Source organism: Mercenaria mercenaria, chromosome 8 (genome assembly GCF_021730395.1).
Source record: "Mercenaria mercenaria strain notata chromosome 8, MADL_Memer_1, whole genome shotgun sequence".
NCBI classification, from domain to species: domain Eukaryota; kingdom Metazoa; phylum Mollusca; class Bivalvia; order Venerida; family Veneridae; genus Mercenaria; species Mercenaria mercenaria.
In genome coordinates, this window is record NC_069368.1 from 71424920 (window position 1) to 71441610 (window position 16691).

Consider the following 16691-nt stretch of genomic DNA (forward strand, 5'->3'; position numbering starts at 1 on the left):
AGATTGTACGTGCAATTTGATGTCATTTACGAAACACATGAACAAAATGACGTCGCGAAATTGTTAAAAAGAACATAAAATTATAGCTTAAACTAATCTTTCTGATGGTAAAAATCAAAATTGGATCGACACAACTGTAAGATTTTTCAATTGATTTATGGATATTTTTAATTCAGGAACTGCAGTTTCACTGGAAGGCTAATTATAATTGAACGAGGGCGGTTGATTTTGCCTGTTCTATTAAGATGTTGGAAAGATCAATATCCTCGCATGTGAAGTTTGCGCCGAGACTTAGTTATCTTGTGGAGGGATTAGCCAGTAAAGAGTTATGACCCTAGATTTTGTGCTTAAAGGGCCTATAATTTGCCTCGCTCGTATCTGACTTAAAAGGGTTCTTACATAGCATATTAAAAGGCTTGAGATTCCATTTTGCCAGACAGGATTTATGGTTCTCGACATGATAAAAAAAACATGCATAATGGCTTTAAAAGTGTGTGCATTTGAATTTGTGCAATTTGGGTTTTGTTTTGGATATATCCCTCCTACTCCTCCAACTCAACTCAGAAAAAAAATACTTTTGCAGTTTCTTTTATCGTGTTTTTTTTTTTTTGTTTTTGTTTTTTCTTTTTTTTTTTTTTTTTTTTTTGATTATGTTTTGCACATTTTCATATACAGTATCCTGGAAATTGCTCTGTGTTTATTGATTGTACTGTGTTGAGCTGATGAACCCTGAATTCTTCAGCAGCTTTGCTCCGTAATGTTAGGACGAAACGCGTTTACATATTTCGGTCTTTAGGTCGGGAGGCTGACTTTTGGGATCATACAAGAGATGAACTCAATAACAAATGCATAGCACAATTCATTTATCATCTTGAATGAAAACAAGAGCAGACTCGTCTGCATAAAACTTCCTGAAATATCTAAATATCGACCATTATTCGTCCGTGGAAAGACACACGTTCCCAATGTTAACATTATATATTTGTTAAGCGCCTTAGGAAACACAGCAAATTAATTTGGAATAGTTGGAGAGACTATGCCAAACTAAAACAGGTCTGCATGTATTACAGTCCTTATTTCGTAGATGCTCTTTTATTATACTTAAAAGTCAGTGTAGACGGTCTAATGAAATGGACCTACATGATGCTTTTCGATAAATAGTTATATGCTAAAATTTTACAAGTACTGTAAGGGTAAGGTTTAAAGTTTTAAGGTTACTTGATAGTTTCTGATATATGTGTATTTATTAATGTGAAGAACGATTTAAATACTCTCGTAACAAAGATAATTATACTGAAAGATAAGAAAAATATAAACTTTGACGTGTATTTACTAACCGCACCGCATCTTGACCATACTGTTTATTATACGTTCATCCCGATTCCACGTTGTTCTGCATAGATTTTGCAATATGCTTAAAGCTCCAGAAAGCGATATTTTCAAAAGCAAAATATATATTGTTATATTTGATTTACAGAATTTAAAGCAATGTCTTTTCGGTTTATTCGGGATGTTCTTGTACTCAGAATGAATGTTTGTTCTATTTTTTTATATATTGTAGATTATCACGTCAGAGATTTGTCCAGTGGAACGCAACTGCATTCGATTTCAAACTAAATAGATGGTAGACAAACTCTAAAGATTTACTATAGACATCAGACACAGCCGCGAGTGTTTGTTTGATAAACTAAGGAAATAATCCTAAGACATTTACATCAGCTGTTTACTGTGGTTACAACAAAGTGCAAGATATCAATGGAATTAAAATAATTTCTGAACTTTGTAACTGAAAAATGTGCTTGAGGAGATATGGACCAGAACTTATATAAATAAAATTGGATTTTATATTAACATTAGCCTGAACAAGGTACGACCTTTTTTTTTTGAAATATTAACAAGAATGTTTATAAAATTATAAATAAATATTTCAACAGACAAATTTAAATAAGATATAAAGTTAAAATCACACTAAACGTACTCACGATAACAATTTTAGTAAATATAGCGATGGTCCAATATGGAGGTTAAATATACAAGTAAAACCAAATACTGAGAAAGTTTGTGCTAAGTTTTATTTTGTGTTCGTTATAGTAGAGACGTACCAAATCATTCTATTAATGTTGAAGTTAAAAGCGATGAAGCGTTTACATAAATTGCTTACATACAGATAAAAAACTTTCATTGATGACGTTTACAGTTAATGACTGTATTTTAATATTTTGAAAGGACTACAGTATACTCTAAAATTGTCAAAAATGTTATCACATTTTATTAATTGGCATGTTATTAAGGTTAGCCTTAGGATTTATATAAAACTTAAATATTCCAAAACATATTACAAATACTTAGTTGTCATTTTAGCCTTTAAGCCTCGCATTAAAACAAAACTTTTCTAAAGTGAAAAGACTGAAAAGACTAAAATGTTTTGGTAGTCAGAGGTTGTAGGTCTGGAGATGGTTATTTACTAAAAGCCTTATTTGAAACGGAAATAAAATACTTCCTTCTGTAAGAAGATGTTTATTGGTAATGTACCTCGTATTTGATGACACTCATTTTTGGCTCACCTGTCACGTAGTGACGGGGTGAGCTTTTGTGATCGCATTTTGTCCGTCGTCCGTCCGTTCACAATTTCTTGTGAACACGATAGAGACCACATTTTGCAATCAATTTTAATCAAACTTGCACACAACTTGAATTGGCATAATATCTCGGTTCCTTTCGAAAACTAGCCAGATCCCATCCTGGGTTCCAGAGTTATGGCCCCTTAAATGTCCAAATTTTGCTATTTTGGCTTGGGAACACGATAGAGACCACATTTTGCAATTGATTTTAATTAAACTTGCAGACAACTTGTACTGGCATAATATCTCGGTTCCGTTCGAAAACTGACCAGATCCCATGATGGGTTCTAGAGTTTTGGCCCCCTTAAAGGGCCAAAATGTGCTATTTTTGGCCTGTGAACATGATAGAGACCACATTTTGCAACCAACTTTATTCAAAATTGCACACAACTTGTATTGGTATAATATCTCAGTTCCTTTCGAAAACTAGCCAGATCCCATCATCGGTGCTAGAGTTATGGCCCCTTGATGGACAAAATTTGCTATTTTGGCTTTTGCAGCCATATAGAGACTTCATTTATGGTTTGATTTGATACAAAATAGATTTAGCAACAATAAATCTTGGATTCCATGATGAATCTGTCAGATCCAATAGGTTCCGGAGTTACGGCCCCTGTTGATCCCTGAAAGAGCCAAAATTTATTAATTTTTACATTATGAGCGCGATAGAAGTGACATTTTAAATTTAATTTTAACCACACTTACATACAACTTAAGACACAATAAGATTTCGGTTCCTTCCGAAACCCGGTTAAATTCCATTATGGATTCATGGGTTATAGAGTAACTGCCCTTAAAAGGGGCAAAATATTCTACTTTGGCCCTTTTAACCATTTAGAGGTTTCATTTATGCTTTGATTTGATACAAATTTGCACAGAATGATTATCTGGATGATCTCTAGGCCTGGATCATGTCGGGTCAAAAACTAGGCCATCAGGACAAATCAAAGGAAAAGCTTGTTTACATTCTTTAGGCCACATTTATGACCTTATCTTGATAATTCCTAGGTTAACCCTGACCTACTTTCTTATTTTTAAAGCTACAGCAAAGATATTTGGACCACCTGTATACTTTTTTAACAGATTTCAGTAGTTATCTTGAATAATCTTTACCATGACCTACTCACCTAGTTTTTTTGTTTCTTAAGCATTAGCAAAGAAATTTGTTGGAGCAAGCAACTAAGCTCAGGTGAGCGATAAAGGACCATCATGGCTCTCTTGATTTAGTTTTGATATACTTTTTAGATGGAATAAATGCAAACATATTTCGATTTCTTTGTTGAGATTGTTCGTTCATGCAGGAAATTTATAACGTGTTTAAAAACTCAAACTCAAATGAAAAATCTGTATTGATGTAACTATGTAACTATAAATTTAACCTGCCCGCTCGCTTGACTCAATAGGGAGAGTGAAGAACACTACTTAGGTTAACTGCCCGCCGTTACGTAACTGAAATACTGTCAGAAACGGCTCTTAACCTTACAAACAAACGTAAATTTAACCTTAATGGACAGTGCATATTTTACATCTGTCTGACGTACAAAATATGACTGAAATTTTGATAAATTACGTGTACATATTATGTGTTATCTAAATATGTTTTGCTTGCTTTACAGAAAAAATAATAATGAAGGATTCTTTGATGCAGTGTGTGGTCAATACGTAGGTGTATTTCGAGAACGTATATAAATTTGTTTTCACTACCTGTTTTTTATACATAATAATAAGCGGCTTGGTGTTTGCTGCAACCTGTATGATAATTACTTGACTTTTTCCTATGTGTTCAATGCTGTCCAGTATAATATTATTTTATCATCGCCCATTCAGCATATGGTGACATTTTGATGATTCATGTTCTAGGAATAACAGAGAATATATCATTTGTCATGTTCGTATTGTATGATACAGCCGCCTGTCTCCTTCCAAAGGGCTCATAACTCATAAGTTTGAGATCCGCTGAAACGACCGTGATGAAAATGTCAGCATATTTAAACGAAGATAATATGCATTCTACTAGCCGGAATGAAGGAAAATTATATTTTAATCTATATCACATGATGAATTGTAGTATGCTGAGATAATAATTCTACGCTGTCATGCATTGCTGACACATAAACAGTTGTTTATCTTGCATGAATAAAAAAATTAGAAATGCCATCATAAGTCGAATATCTTTATTCTTGAGACTCATTGAAAGTAATTGTTGTTAAATGATGATGACGTGACAATATAATTTGCAATTGCTACGCTAGAAGGCAATTTAGAACAGCAGCTATTAGCACACCTGTAAACAGGAACATTGCATTACCTCCATTTCCCTAAATAATCAGAAATACATATAATAATCACACTGAAAGTACAGAGCGGTCATTACGATTGCTTTTTGATTCCATGTGAAATATGTATTGATTATTCTTATACGGGGAGTGTTGTTCTATGCAAATGTAATATGTCACTAAACCAGGAAGTTTTTTTACAGCACAATAAATTGTGACAAGCTTAAGTTTAAGTTATTGATGCTGGACAAGAAACTCATTTTTGTAAAGTTTTAATGGGAAGGGATTTAATAATATATATATTTATTTGCTGTATGCATGATTTTTGTTGCAAATGCTCAAACGCTTAAATTAGTTATCATTTACGTATGTTTTCGATGGACATGTTGGAGAAATAAACGCTTAATTAGGTTTGCTCATTTTTTTACACAAATGTTTTATTTAAATTAACAAACTGAACTATATTCACACTCCGTAAGACAGTGGCCTTATAACGAAACTTCACGCGGGTATCTTCCTTTCACTATAAATTGTGTCCACATTAAACGACATTAAAGACCGTTGTGGATTATCTGCCACTACCCAATCATAGGTAATGTCCACATGTGGCCGATTCTTTGTATGCTACTTTAAGGCAGTAACTGTGTTTGTGTGTGTTTTAGAGGACGACTACAATCAACTGCTTGCAACAAGACGGTGTTTACAAATACCTCTATGAAAAGGCTCCATATCTCTGAAAAACTTAGAACCGTTACACTTGTTTATCGCTGGCGCTAGAAAAACTTTAATATATCAGTAAATATATCGTACGAAAACCTGTGCTTTGACTAGTATACTGATTTTATAACCAGTGTATTCGGCTACTCTTTTAAATACCTGAATGTGTTGTGTTTAATAAAGCGACTGGATGGCTGATCAGGAAAACACAAAGTTTCCGGTTATAGTTCTTCAGATCTGTGAACAACATTAAAGCAAGAAACAACTACTGACATGTTGATGATTTATCTGAATAGAATAATTGTCAACTCTCAATTTCAACACCTATTAATTAAGTCTGAATATCAGTAAAACAGAACACAAACGAACACGCGGAAATGATCATATGCTAGAAGCGGAATCGTTCGTTTAATGCATCCTGCGAGATGTTTCAAAACACTGCAAAAGTTATACAAAGCAATTGCCTTTAACAAATTAAGATAGCATTGCAATGAATATATTACCTCACTGGCGGCCAGATTATCCCATGCAGTTCCTACTCTCCTGTTGTTGCTGTAATTATCAATAAATCTTTTACAGGGATACAAATTTGATAAGTCAATACATCCTAAGCTGTGTTACAACCACTTTGCGGCAAAATGAGATAATTAAATGTTTCCCTATAAATCATGGTCTGGGCTTTACAACAATCGATACATCTTTCGTGGTTATGCAATCTGCTGTTAGTATTCAGAAAGTATGAAAGCAAGTGTTGTAAGCTCAATAGACAGTAGATAAAAGCTTTATTGAATTCATAGCTGTAAAAAAGAAGTTTTAACGATGTTTGGTTGTCTTGATGTTCTATATTTCGTTATATTTCGTTTCTCCTTCATTTATAAATATTTTATTTTGATTTGATTTATGCGGCTTTGAAAACTATTGAAACAAAACTCTAATTCCGATAGCTAGAAAAACGACGGCTGTGTTTTCGTTGCGTCACAACGCTGGTTCTCTTTTTCGTTTGAAGCACGTGCCTCACCGAAACCAACAGGTTTTTGCATTTCTTTACCATTTATACTAAAGCTTCACACTGCAACAGAATAATCAGCTGGCAAGGAAGCAAGTCACAAAATGTATCGCTGAATCTTAATCACATTGCCGATTGTTTCTTATAGAAATTCATAAAATTAAACATGACATTGGTTTTTACACTATGAGTTTTTTTCTACTTTTATGTTGGGACTGCGTTGCTCAGATTGTCCGACAAAATTATGTAATGGCACATAAATGCTTACAACGAACTCACCAAGTTAGTTAACATAACACTGCTCCTAATTTTGCAACACATGCACTGACTGAAGTACAGCGCTGGGGTTGTTTCAGAATTAATTTCTCTCTACAAACACTAAAACATTATGTATGCACCTTTCACACTACCTTTTGATGGCTTGAAAATGCATTTGCAATAGGGTTGTACTAAGGCCGCTGTAAACCTGGTTTAAATGCTACATGCTTCTATAACGAAGTATGCTACATGTATTGGAATGACCGAATGTCAAATCCGGTGGTCTAGTGATTACATGTCATGGCAAGTGTCAGTCAAAGACGTTCCACTAGTGGACTCTGCAGTTACAAAATTCACTGTTGTTTTAATGTTATCAGTAAATCAGAAAATGCGTGGTAGACTGTTAGGGTGTTAGTTCGGATGATCAGTTTGAATATAGCATCAATTATTTGCAATCCCTAAAGGACTCTCACACTTCGAAGATGGTCTGACTATCAAAAATGACCATTATACACAAAGCGTATTTATAACATTCAAGAAATAGTCTAGGTATTTTACAACTTTGTAATAATGAGTCTGTAAGGCAAAATGCAAAGTGGATATCAGACATTGAACTTAAAATGCAAAGGACAAAGTATTGCCAGCCGCTTAATGTCCGCCTTTTTATTAAAAAAGGATGGACAGACATATTGTGCCATTTGGCCATTTTTATCAGGCCTCAATTCGCTGCATGATAACGCTCTAACACATAAGGTTTCAGATCGTTCAGCACGACATTTATGTTGTGTTATTGGTACTGTTTAATTTTTCAGCTTGAACATTTCGGCCTGGGTGATTCCCATACTCCCGCTTTAAAAGCTTTAGGTATTGTTTAATCACCCCCTTGGATATGGTACCTGCTTCTTAATTTTGTCTTTTGGCAGTTTCTGTGATATGCAGGCTCCGTAACCACAGATCCCCTCTCTAAATTCCAGTTGTTTAGTTCTGCCCATGGTTTTTTCCTTTAGGGCGCAGCCATTATTTTATCTTGGGACCATACGCCGCTTTTCATGGTATTGAACTCTGTACATCATTGAAGGTTGCATGTGAACCGCCGTATGAATACATCTGCGGATCCCGGATGTCTCTAAATTACCTTTTGGTACTTACAACATGTGTAAATGTTGAGTTCTGCTCAACCTGGGGCTAGAGGGCGTGGACGGTAGCTTGCACTTCCACTACCGTCCATGAACAGGCTCAATCAAACCGAGCCTGCAACCTGTGGTTTTCCACTTTTTTTTTATTTTACATTGCTGTTGCACTTCTAAAGGCCGTAAAGCAGGAATAGATACCACATTTTCCATATTCCCATACTTTTATATAATTATCTTAACTTACATTTTTACCGCATTTGACCTTGATGAGCTTTAGCGAGAGATGTTTTTTTTTTCAAATGATCAATTTCAATAAGAGGGATTTTGTCCCACCTGTTAATTACAGAAGATACATCTTTCTGCTTCATCAAAATGAGGAAGCATTTTTCCTTTTAAATGGCACAAAGGCATGCAGAACAAACCTTATTTGGGAATTTGTCTTTGAGCGAACTGAATATTTCAGAGCGTCGGTCTAATAAGTTAAAGAAGCATAATATGTATGTCATTATAACATTTATCTGTAGAAAATGATGAGATCTGATTCCAATTACTTACAAAGTCCCTTATAATAATAATCCAATTCACAGGCTTTGCTGTTTTGAAGTGTCTTCTCTTTCTGATATAGTACGGTCCTAAAGTGTAATTAAAGTCTGCATTTGAACAAGAGGCGTTGGAAAGTCTGACATTTTGTATTTTTACGCACCGTAATGGGACAGTATTAGCTCTTTAGCAACGTTTCCTTATCCAGCCTCGTATTTTTAAATGTTGTTTTACCAAAGGTAAAACAAATATATTTGTTGTTTTTTTTTGTAACAAACGAGTGATATATTTTAGAATGGCTTGTTCGCGGGTGGTGGAGGTTATTCCGATTTCTCGGAGTTAATCTGTGAAAGGTCTCATTTCAATAGGAACATCAACAAACTGCTTGTAAATGCAATTAATAATGGATTTGAATGTTTATTTAGATACTCTAAAGGATTTTGAAGCATTAATTTAAGTTATATTGTTAACAATCTCTAATTTAGATATTGACACAAAGAGCAATATACAACGCAAAGCAGAAACAAAAAATTGTAATTAATTATCTTAGTTTTGGATTTTTGTTTCGACCTCGTGTACCGTTTATGTAAAGACGCAAATGAAATATCAATGCTAAAATTGTTTGTAGACCGCTTTGTTGACGTATGGATAAATTGAATGAATTATGAATGATAAATAAAATATTGTTGTGACTAAGTAGTCACGGGTTTTATAAGCTGACGACAGAAACGTGTAAAGTCGTCAAAGTGTTCATTAAATTCAAAGAGTAAAATTGCAGTGTCTAGCGCGGTATAAACGGGAGTAGCATGTCGAATATGTTCGAGAGAGTATGAAGTGAATGTCTCTTCGTTTTTTTTATTTCAAACTTCTAGAGAAAGTACGCATTTGTACCTAAATGCAGGCACCAAAATGGTTTTCATTAGCAAAGAGCGTGATATTAAAAAATTAAACATGCAAAATTCAGGCAAGATCCACTCTGTGTGAAATGTAATTAAAGTGAAGAGAGAAAAATGTTTTAATCCAGTTTAGGGGCACGCGATCATGTTTTTTTTTTTCTTTCAACTACCATGCAATAAATATTTCTTTGTGACATAAATCTTAATAATGACACTTTTGATGATTGTACTGTAAATCCATCACTTCATCTCATCAAGTTAATACTTTATTCCAGTTGAATACTAACGTGACAATTTTCTCATATTGTTTAAAGCTAATATATGATGCATATGGCTTTAACAGTTTTGCGCATATTTCCAAAGTGTCTTTGGAAGGTTAATACCAATTATTTTAAGACATGCGTGATGCTGTGCTCTTTTACAGTGGGAAGCAAAGCTCTGCTGATTGTGTCTGACTGTTCAGGAAGTTCTTCAAGGTAACTCTTTTGAAACATGTTTTGAGTAAAGAGTGACGATTTGCGCTTAATGACCCGGTTTAAGCTTCCCGTTAGTGTTTCGGATCTGGCCGTTCCAAGGTGTTCCTTAATGTGCTTGTTTTATTCTTGTCGGCTGGTTCTATTTTGTTTTCGTTTTTATATAAAGGTCAGTCGTATACAAATTTATTCATACGCCGCAGTGGGATTTAGTTTGGGTTAGAATTGCAAGGTGGCTATGCACAAAGTTGTCATTTTCGATTGGATTGATTACTATATTTTTGCTGTGATGTTCAGACAATTGCCTATGTCAAACGCCAGTCGTGGTTAAAGTGTTTGTATTCATGTTTATAAATGTGTTTCAATTACTAAGTAAGACAAGTATAATAAATATTTGACCATTCTGGGTACATATGTTACATATTGTCGAGAATTTGTTTTATCTATTCTGAATGATCTCTAATTCTACTTCCGCTTCTTAAGACTTTTTAAACATCACACAAATACATAAGACACACGCATACAGTTATCATTTTGAATGACAGCTAACCTCCTGAACTATAGTAAACATTAACAAGATTTATTCTGCGGAAAACAAACATTCCCATGCTAACATTTTGTGTTAATTCAGCCCTCTAGGAAACGCAGATTAGTGGCTGAGAACAAGTTTACGTATTTTGTGTTGTTAGATTTTCATAATTCAATTATTAAACGCCCCAGGAAGCCCAGCTGTATTAATTCAGATTATTTAGTCTAAGACTAACAAGCCTTCCTAATCTTTAGATCAAAATTGAGATGTTTTCCTTTACCACGTTCTTTAATATGTCTTACTCTTTTACATTTTGTGCTCCTAAGGTTAATACTGTATCATTTTTAGTGTTTTTATATTGCAATACATGTAATATATTAACAATATTGTTGTAAGCGATTAAAGTAACAAAGTAACACTGCACGTTTGTAACACCGGAAGCGGTGTCTGATTAACACAGAACTTGGACTCTACGTACAGAAAACGCATGCAAGTATTGTGTTAAATGAAAAGGTAGCAGTAATGCTATAATTTGAAAGTTAAAATATGATAATAAAAGCTTCGTCAGAAATGACTTCAAATAATATCATAAAATTAGAATCGAACTTGTGATGTACAGCATTTTTCTGATTTGTAAAAGACTAAACGTCACGCCGACACAATTTTATGTTACATATTGACTTTGATGTTCTCGGAAGTGACAGACAGACATCACTAAATAATGCACAGGAACCTATGCATTTTATTTGACCATATAATAAAGAATTTACAGCTTACAAACGTTTCATTAAAATCTACATAGTAGGAGTTATCCTGTCCGAAAACGTGTCAATTGTCCCATAGCCTCACACAATGAAAACCTTCTCAATATCCATTTTTTAACTATCAAGCACACAATCCTGTCATAGATTCTCGGGTCAAATCAGCTTCTGCACTGACTTCAATGTTACGGAAACGCGTCCTACAGAATTGTGTGAAAAGAAGCCATGGATGGACTTAGCACTGTAATACCTTTGATTTGATTAATTCTAATTTTATGACTTATAACTTCTTACTTTATGACTTCAAACCTACTTCCTTACATATAATAAAGCTGGACGTTAAGAGAAAGAAAGTTGGAAGTTAGAAGGCAAAAGTAATGAGCATTGAACTTAGAAGCAATGATGTTGGAATTGTATTTTCAGTAGCCTAAGGAACTTTACCGCACGCGTGTTGTGTATCTGTATTAAAACTTAGTAAATTTGATCAATGGATCGCAGATAAACCCCATACGTTTGCTTTAGACAACGGATTTAAAAGCAAGTGGTTGATAAAATAGATATATCTATGAAACAAACAAAACAATTGTTGGTCAGTCATTGTGTTATTGGGGCAAATATACTGTCTGATAGCAAAGGAATAATAGTGAGTTCTAGCTTATACTATCTACCATTGTTGTTTTAATTGAATATGTGCTTAAAGAGACAGGAAGCGGATAAATGAAACTTGTGTATATGTATAAAATTGGATTATATGTCAAGGTAAGACCCTTTATCAATAATATTTACAACGGTTATTTGGCAATGATAAAATAAATTATCGCATAGTGCGGCAATTTTCCTTTGATCTTTGCAGCATGTTATACATAGTAACACACATTATTACTACAAAACTGTGCTGATATCTTACAAAACTGTTGCGATATATATCAACACGGAAATCTCTATGGAGTTTCATAAGAAAAAAAGTGTTCCGATATATATCAGCACAGTAAAACTGTTCCGATATATATCGGAACACTTTTACTCTATTGAGGTCCTATCAAGGGAGTATAATTTTTTCCTTTCTAAGAAAAGATGATTTTAGCTCCAATTTACAGTTCACAGAGAAAGAATTGTCACAAACACCTACATTTATAAAGTAAAAGAATAAATAAACTAGAATATTTCAAAAACTTGATAGTTATTGCCGAATTCAGAAATACATGAAATATATGAAATTCTGAGATTTCTCAAATGTTTCTTTTTCTTTGATTTTTTTTACAAACAAAACAACAAGTTTTACAATATGTCTGGCCAATGAAATGCAAAGATTTAAAACCAATGCAGAAATTTGTTGGGTACTTTTATCTGGGGAACACATTTTCTAAAACAGAAGTTTTAGTGTTTCAGTCAGCGAGGCGCAGAAAGGGAATCAAAATAGTAAAAATAATAAACAAATTTAAATGAAAATAATATATAATTTTTAATGATAAACTATGCGATAAAACAGTTATAATATGTAATGCTCGTGTGTTACGAGGATATATCAGAGCTAGGGGTACATCTCGTTATTTTTCTCTTCACATATCTGTCTCGGCCTACCGGCCTCGACGATATGTGCAGAGAAAAATACCCTCGATGTACCCCTAGCTCTGATATATCCTCGTAACACACTCTCACACATACTATAACTATTACATAGTAAACAAGAGTATGTGGAGAACGTTCCATTATTGTCCAAATTCAAAACGATTAAGCAATAAAAAATTCCGTACTTGCTACTTAACTGTTCCTGCATGATGTTTAAAGATATTGATTGTAAAGACGTATTTAGGACATCTTCACAACACGAAACGTTCTTACGGTAGACAGAATTTCTCCAGACCATAAGGCGTTTGATGAAAACGAAAGTTTCATAGACTTTAAACCTTACATATTTGGTTGTGTTTTTTTTTCTTAAACATATCATTAAGATGTGATTAGAACATAATCGTCCTTTTAAAATAAAATGAGTATGCTTCAACATCTTCAGAACGAAATCTATTGAATATAGATTCAACAGCAATTATAGAAACAATTTCCCTATCCCCAAATACAGATTGTAATAATTATTAGACCGTTGGATAAATACAAAAGTTCATGTTTGATTGTTACCTCAAGTTGAACTAGGTTCAAGTAGACAATTATTCGACAGCAAGGCAACAATGAGTTTAGGCGACATGTAAAAGTTTTGCTTAATTAATGTTTTTTGTTCTCTTATGGCAAACTACAATTGTTGTAAGATAATGTAACAGTGACGTTAAACACTTGTTTCGTGTTGATAGACATGAAAACAACAGTAATATGATATCAAATATTGTATAATAATTCATCTAGACTGCAAAAGTAATAGTTTTTTACATATTTCTTGCTATCAGAATTAAAAGAGTGACATTTCGATAAGAAACGGAATACACCGCCTGTGTTATTACAATTGCTTGCAGAACGTGCGATTCCTTTCAGAATTCTAGGTGCCTATCAACTTTCCAGTTTCAGTACAAAAGAGGTGGTTTCTAGTTCTGAATTGTATTAGAGTTACAAATGCCGGTTTATTATATTCAGTTGAATAGCTTCTAGGTTAATGTTTTCTTTAAGAAATGCATAATTGCTACATTTACCAGAATTATTAAGAGATATGAGCCAGTTTTACAATTTTTGAACTAAAAGAATTTGTTTCATATTGAGTTTTATAGTTTTAATTTGTGTATAGTTTTGACATAACCATATACCATTCCTTCTTGCTCCATCAAGTAGACACTTTATTTTATTTTACGAATTTTGATCGATATGATAGTTTAGTTTAAACATATTTTATTGCTTATAATACATGTATATATATAGTTACAGCACATATCGATATTAAAAATCAGTTGAATTATAGCAATAGGGTTGGTCCACAAGTTCTGCCAACATTAGTAAACGGCCCTTCCCTTGAAAATTAACTATTACATAAAATTAATTACTTTTACGAAATAAACAATTATAGCATGTATTACAAAAAGATGAAAGAAAAGACCAAAGTATGACTGAAACTGAAGAAAAAAAGAATGATAAATGTAGCTAGTTGAATGTTAGATATGATGTTATATTGCTATTATTTCCTAATGGATCTGTTTCCCGGAAGCTAAGAAATCGAAATGATATATCTTATCATCTTGTAAAAGTGCATGCCCATCTGCATATTTTATTTTTTTATCGAGTTCATTTACGTTAAAGCCATTCAATATAGTATCAATCTAACGAAGTTCTTGCATAATCAATCATAGAAGCCATTTTTCTTATTCTTTATTTTTCTTTAACCTTCTGTTAAATATCAATGATTTGCCGTTGTTTCAATTTTAATTGATTCATAATTTTGATTACTCTTTATCCTGTGATTTCTGGTTCATATTAATGCTGAAATGTTCCGGACTAAAGGGTTGATTACATCATCATCAAGTTCAGTAACAACATAAGTAAAATCTCCATAACACAGAGTAAAATCTAAAATGTAAAATTTCAGCAGTTTTAGCATTGAGATCTCCAAACATGTAGAGGAAGGAATGCTTATTACAAATAAAAATATCTGAAATTTCATTTTGAGACATTTCGTGTAAGTCATTGTTATCAAACCATGACTGCATAGTGTCACATAGATTTCGCCAAACAGTAAATATCCACCAAGATCGATGAACTTCTTACTTCATAGTTTTAGCCTAGTTAAAGAACATTCAAATCTATGTTTCACGGGAATTACACTCATTGACATTTCCCCTAACAATCAACGTAAAATGTGCATTTTGTAATGTGTCACTCAAGGCACCGTCAGTGTAATTTTTAATGAATAAACACAGTTTTCGTCCTTCCAATTTTATATTCATGCATAGTTTGGCTATATTGGTCAATTTGTTGATCTTTAGGCGATTGAGCTTTGGGTTCGCTACTCGACGGGCCAGGATATTTTTTATTAAGAAAAAAGAATGTTTCTAATCAGGAAATTCATTACACAACATATATTCTTCTTTACTATCAGTTTGGCCGAGTTCCCAATATCCATATTGCGCGGCGGGTTTTTTATACTTTATTTCTTTGTATTTGGCCAAATGCTACATCTGGCCATGGTAATGTGTGTTTATTGTTAGGTCAGCTCTACCCTTCAGTTAAAATGCAGACGGTAGGATGTTTTCAACGTCATTGTTATCCTTAAAAAAGACTATATAAACTGGTCGAGATTTATCACGCCTCGGACCTCCTAATCAATGCGCAAGTTGAATTTAAATACCTCTAGGTTAAACTTTTAGGTTATCACGCGAAAACTTCAATGGTCATACAGTTTTCCGATACATATACTTCTTTGATAAATTGCTTCTTCAACTTTGGGTCTCGGCATCATTATTACGATGCGTTTTTATCCGCTGTTTATTTGTTTTGCGTGTTCATGTAGAATAGACTGTACATGCATTTCACACATGTGTATTCAAGCTTTTTCTGTGAGTTTGCATTTCAAACAAAGTGACGAATTTATGTTGATAGGTGCTTGAATTCATATTTGATAAAATTGTTACTTTTGTCAGTTTTAACATGGTCAAAAGTATCAAAGGACCTACCTGTTTAGCCTCTACACCTTTTCCCACCTTCTTTTCAGCCAATAAGCAGCCATATTCACTATCAGTGCTTCGTTATCACAACCGCTGCACTTTTTACCTCATGATCTTGATAGACCTCAGTCAAAATATCCGATTTACGCCAAATTTATTGTTTCTTTGTCCATTTCAATGAGTATAATACCAACTGTCTCTTATATAAAACTGATTTTACGTTTGAACGTTATTCAAAAAAGTCTCTTGAGTTGGAAAAAAATAACGAAAAAGCTGCAGAGCGAGGAAAAGCAGCTCTACACAATGTCAAGTGTCAAAACTGAGTTCTCTTGAATGTTTGTATATGTTATAAAACCTATGTTTTGAGCAAATTTGTTTACACATAAACTTTGTGAAAATACTTGATTTCCTGAACAAGATATTATGTTCATGAAGTTCCTTAAAATCTGTATTTAAACAACACGCATGAGCACTATCTATATGCGTTTATGGTATAATTTAAAGTAGATGACTCGTAAAGACATTCTTCAGTTTCCGAGTGATAACACATTCTCGTTAGACAAAACATAAGTAAAACTCAAAGCGCAAATAGCTTTCCGAAAAAAGAAGAATGTCGACATCTCATACGAAGAAGAAATAAGACGTAACTGGCTTCTTGTTATTACAGGTCGGCACCCTTCAATTTATCGTATGTTAGCCTTATCAGTCTTCACATTAAAGAGTGGTCTAAAAAGAGATTCAACGAACATGTTGGATACACCAAATTGATAGAGGAGATTTTCATGGATTTCTTTTGAGAAAGCCAGATAGAAGTCAAAGAACATTTTTATATGTATCAGTGCTTATAAAACAATATTTTTGATTTAAGGTTTAGGAGTATATCCCC

At 33.5% G+C, this 16691-nt stretch overlaps 1 protein-coding gene across 1 annotated transcript in view; it reads left to right on the forward strand.

Annotated features, from left to right (window-relative positions):
* The first annotated feature begins 1705 nt into the window (after nt 1–1705).
* LOC123566115 (immunoglobulin superfamily DCC subclass member 3-like) overlaps nt 1706–16691 on the forward strand; it is a 171653-nt gene continuing 156667 nt past the window's right edge. Inside the window, exon 1 of the mRNA XM_045359982.2 lies at nt 1706–1867. The gene's annotated coding sequence lies outside the window, so the exon portion shown is untranslated. The remainder of the gene's footprint in view (nt 1868–16691) is intronic.